General features: G+C 35.4%; 1 long non-coding RNA gene across 1 annotated transcript; it reads right to left on the reverse strand.

Moving 5' to 3' along the window:
• Positions 1 to 1989: 1989 nt before the first annotated feature.
• Positions 1990 to 2667, reverse strand: LOC136809937 (uncharacterized). Its single transcript, XR_010847036.1, has 2 exons — positions 2559 to 2667; positions 1990 to 2383 (listed from the first exon to the last, which is right to left on the reverse strand). It is a non-coding gene; the product is annotated as an uncharacterized lncRNA (long non-coding RNA).
• Between the last annotated feature and the right edge of the window lie 2747 nt (positions 2668 to 5414).

Raw genomic sequence — 5414 nt, forward strand, 5'->3', positions numbered from 1 at the left:
TTTTTAAAACCTTCTCATTGGTTATTCTGTTTCAGGGGCATTAGGATTTTTCGTCGATCTGGGAGATTTGGTTTGGTCGAATATATATTTCTGATAGAAGATCTTTGAAGGTAGAATTGGTTGGCTCTTTGTTTTGATTCCGGAAATTTGGACAAATTCCATCATGTTGAATTAATTTCAATATTCATAATTATCTTTTTTGAACCCTCTCACAAAAATTCTGAAATTTAATAATGAAATCTCCTCATTAGCGAGATTTCAACTTAAAAATAGATCCATTTCCGATACTGAATCAATTTTAGGATTCTGAAATACTGGGAAAATGGAAAAATAGTCAATATACAAAACACAGAAATATCTTAGTTCTCGGTTCTCTTGCCATTTGTTCCTATGAACCCCGATTAAGAGTGTTTGGAATTCAAACAAAGTCCATTGCGTTGAGAGTCTATAATTGAAACTTTTATAAGTGTTATATAGAAAGAGTGTTAGCCTGCTCCAGATGGTGAATCAATGTGTACAGAGTTTATCGTTCCAGTTCTAGTTCTGTTTTAATGAAGATTTTTTTAGCATCCATCAATAAAAGTGAAAAAGCCGTGAATTTTGTGATCAGTACATTTAATATTCGATCTATTCGTGAATTAACGAAATAACAAACATACATCCATAATAAGCTTCGGTGGTAAGTTTCGTAACAAATTTTTGATCAATGTAAGCAGTACCAGTGCAATTAACAAAACATGCGTTCTCTCTAAAATTAGTAAAACATACATCACTTTTTTCCGTTTTGATGATAGTAAGGCCAATGAAGTAAAAGACCGAAGGGCTACCGTGAAAATCACATGTCGAATTCATATTCCGACTGTGCCGACCAATCACGATTCTATTCAGCAGGTAATCAGCGTAGAAAAAAGTAAAACTATGTCTATTATTTCGATTTCATTGAAGTAACATTACCATAATTAATTTCAGTACTTTTTATACACTAGGGAATCATGTAGAAGATTTCTTTTGAAAAGAAAATCATTTCAATTATACTTGGAGGTTTCTGGGAAATTCGTCAATAGTAAGCATGCATAATGATACAGTCTACTAGACATTAATATTGTAACAATTGATATTAATCTTTGATTCTTTATATACAGCATAGAGGTAATAAATATATTTTTATTACATCCATGTATACAGTGATTATATTGACACATGTGCGATAAAAACACCCTCCTCTCATAGAAATAACGGACTGAGACTCGATGGGGATTGATATCCCCATATTTTTTACAGCTGGGGATTTTAATACTTTTGTTTTTTAGTCAGAAAATTCAGTAAGAATGGGAAAAATAGTAAATATTTTGCAGCGATGCATTGATTTTATTCAACTATTTTCAGTGGGGGGGGGGGCAAAAACTGCAAGATGATTTTCCACCAGAGACGATATTTTGACCAATTTTTCCAGTAGGTCTGTAAGAAGGTGGTGTTTAAAATTTTTACACTTGGTCGTCAGAGGTTTATATTTTCTTTTAAAAAACTCGACCTCTGATACTTAGGACACAGAAGGGCTAGAAGCGAATCTCATACGTAGGATTTAAAGCCGCTAAATCCTACCAATTTAAAGGATTTTAGGAATGATTAAAGGATGAAAACTATATTCACTTTTTTACTTTATGTCTAAAACTTCATTGATTTTCGATGGAAATCAACAGTTTAATACTGAAAGATGACATTTTAATGTAAATTTTAGTTAATACTTGCTGTTTTGAACCCTGAATAGCGATTTTTACAAGTGTTGGCCTTATTTACGGCCCTAACTGGCGTAAGCCCGAAATTATGCTGTGGCAGAATAAGGGCCGGTGTAAAAGGAGCCGGCGTTAAATTAGGGCCGGCGTGAAAAGGGCCGATAAGGTATTCATTCAATCAAAATATATCAAACAAAGTTTATTACTGGTTGACTCTATAAAGTAGTAAGAAACGACAAAAAAAGTAGCCTACGGATTGTATTTCAAGCCAACTGCTGCTACTCGCGGAAGTTTTCAAACGATTTCTTATAGATTCATTGAACATGTTGTATAGTATGAATGAATAAAGCTTATTTTTCTGAATAAATATATAAATTTAAGTGTTTTTATTTTTAAAAATATTAGAATATATATTTAGCAAACTTTACATCCCTTAGGACATCTGTTTTTAAACCAATCTTTGGAGCACCAATCACTTTTACCAGCATACCTACAAATTGGGGCTGTATCTTTACAATTTTTTGGAGTACATTTTCGACAAGAGAAAGGACAGTTATCGATCACCCATTGGTCTTTCTGACAGAAATTTCGTGTATCGTAAGCCCAAGCCTTGCAATTTCTGTTTTTGTCAACGCAAGCACATGATGCATCTGAAGAAAAAAAAGTTGTACCTGGTAAACGCATGGTGGTTAATTTCAATATGTAAATCTTCGGAAACTTCGTTTTGTAATTAAATTAAACTAAACTAACTTCTTATATCACTGGATGGTCAAAAACCTAATCACAAATTGGAATCAACCCTATAATGAATTATAAACCACTTACATGCAATAACAATAAACAGCCCAAGTAAAGTAATGAGTCGTGTCATGTTTCAAAACTCTTGTTGACTATTGCCCTTCTTTCTTGATTTTATATTGAAAAAGTGATGAATTCCAAAACTCAACTCAGCCAGTTTTTATATTGCAAAAAAATAATCATTGAAATCATTAACTGAGTGCAACATTTGATCAGCCTAAAATATGATTAAAATTTCATTATTTTGTGAAGCATTGCTTTAGCCAAATAATTAAAATCTGTCCATTTTTAATTGGATGTTGCATGTGCAAATATCCAAACAAACATTCACATGTAAATATAAAATAGTGAACTCGGGTCAGTGACACGACATCAATATCTAGCAAAAATGGGAAACTAACAAAGTTTTACATTTTTTTACAATGTCAGATGTTTTTCTATCGATCAAGTGTACTGCATCTTTGTACCCCATTTTGCTGAAGTGGCCCCTTTGGAAAAAATTGGAAGGTTCCACTTATCAAGGAGACCTATAAACAATTAAGTTTAAAGCCCCGTGAAAGATTTTTTACTAGGGTAAAGGAGCTAGAGAGGAATCTTCAACCTTTTCCACGCTCCACTGAACAGCAACTTGACAATTGCTGTCCAGTCTTCCTATACTTTAGTCTTATTTCGGCAGCGATCGGCAGCGAACCAGCTCAGTGTTGCAAATATAACTTTATTTGTAGTCAGTATTGTAGAGAGTTGTTGTTGTTAAATAATCCAAGGAGGTCGAAGTTTATGCACCGACCAATCTTGAAGAAAGCCAAACAAAGCCGTTCTTTTCATTACCTTTTAAAAAATAAATGTTTATATCGTTTTCATTAAATCTCAAAAACTGTTACAACTTTTTTTTGTAGTAAAGTGAGGGTGACGCCCATTTAAGGAAATTTTAGACTTTAGTCAGATGTTAAATTATCGTGAGTATCACAGCGTATGAATATTACATATCATGCTGTGAAGACAAATCCCGATTTCATTCAACGCGCACTAAGCGAGGACAAAAGAGGGAAAATATTATGTAACATCAAAGAAAAAAAAATCCTATCTAGGCGTATCCAATAAAAAACAAGATGCCGGAGCGGCGTGAAGGTCCAGCTGACGTGGCAATAACCCAATGTAGTTCGTACCGAGTTCCTTAAGTGACGCAAAAAAATTTCCTTCCCATCCTCCACTCTGAGCTTCTATTCTTTGACACTTTCTTTTTGCTAAGTTTTGAAAGCTTTTGATGCATTTCCCGATATTTCGAAACTTTTGCCGCTGATGGGATTCGAACCCACTATATACAAATACAAAGCACATATAATTAGAACGCCAACGCCTTAACCACTCGGCCATCGAGTCACAACTGCATTATGGAGTTTAAAGTTCCTTATAAACATAGTAATCTTAGGTTCCAAATAAACGGGCCCCCCCCCCGCTTGTTAATTTTTCGAAAATTTTCCAACCCCCCCCCCCCCGGACCTTATTAGGACCCCCCCCCGTTTATTAATCTCTAAGAATATTTTCAGCTGTCAAAGAGAAGGCCCCTTATTTTGCTCTAAATAGCCTGATTTTAGCGTATTTTCACCTTATTTTTGGGTTTTAGAAGTACAATTTCCAACCCCCCCCCGGCAATTAGGTCCCCCCCGTTTATTAAAATCTAGAAAATTTTCCAACCCCCCAGTTTATTCGAACCCCCCCCCCGTTTATTTGGAACCTAAGAGTTTTTACTTCAAACTCTACCCGGGGGCTAAAACCCTAACCAGGGGTTAAAACCCATCCCCAACCCTAGCCCTAACCCTACCTGACCCTACCTGAAACAACCCTTTAATCTAACCGGGAAATTTGACTCTACTACCAATTCAATCCAAAACATAGGTCAAACATCGCGTGGGTAGGCGGGGCAAAAATTCTAGATCGGCGGTTGGTTTAGCCTGGACTTGTTAATTTATTGCGCGCACAGGCCCCGACAAAGACAAAATCTTTTCGATCAGTTGCTTTTTAAAGGTTCATTCTGCTGCGCGCTGGACCAATAAAATAATAAAAATAAAAAATAAAATAAATATATTGTTAACATGCATTTATCTTTGCATGTTAGCATTCAAGAAGACCGATGTGAAGTCATCAGTAATTTTTGAGTCCTTTTTGTGTGTCCTGCTACCCCGTATACAAAGTAGGGAAGCTCTCAAAATCAAAAATGATAGCTTGCATTTCAAAACGTTGATGATGTCACTATATTTCTCCTCTGTTTTCTTTGAGATTTTGTCAGCCATGTGTTTGTGAAACATAGAACACTCTTGGCCCATCACTCCTGTTACTGAGAATACCAATGGTGTGAAGGTTCCGTGTTCTATGTTCATAATCCGATGGTTGTAATGTCTCTTTTTCTCGCGTTCATGCTTCTCTAATGTTTTCGTGGTGTCATTGTTCACTTGTGACTTAGAGTTTGTGTTGGTGACTCTAACGTCGAAGTAGGCATTCTGAATGACAAAAGTAACCATGGCAATCATCAAGGATCTTTGATAAAAGTCAAAACAAAATTTCTTATTGTTAATCTTTCCTGCACAATGGTTTTATAATGCAAGTGTATTATGAAGAGCATATCATTTAATGTCTAAAACGCACTGAGAAGTAAGTGGCTGCGTTTAGACCAGCCTGGCATTTGTAATTGCTTGCAGTATTCTTTTGAATTCTATTGTTCCGCGCAATTGTTCGGTTTATCAAATGCCTAATGATGCCAGCGTGTTGGCATTTGAAATGCCATTTTGAGCAAAGGAATCCCCTTTTCTGTCATTTCAAATCAAACAAAGGAACCAAAACAAAGAGAAAAAGAGACATTTTTGATTTTTTAAAGTATTTGACGTT

This window comes from Clytia hemisphaerica, unplaced genomic scaffold, assembly GCF_902728285.1.
Source record: "Clytia hemisphaerica strain Z4C2 unplaced genomic scaffold, Clytia hemisphaerica genome assembly, whole genome shotgun sequence".
NCBI lineage: Eukaryota > Metazoa > Cnidaria > Hydrozoa > Leptothecata > Clytiidae > Clytia > Clytia hemisphaerica.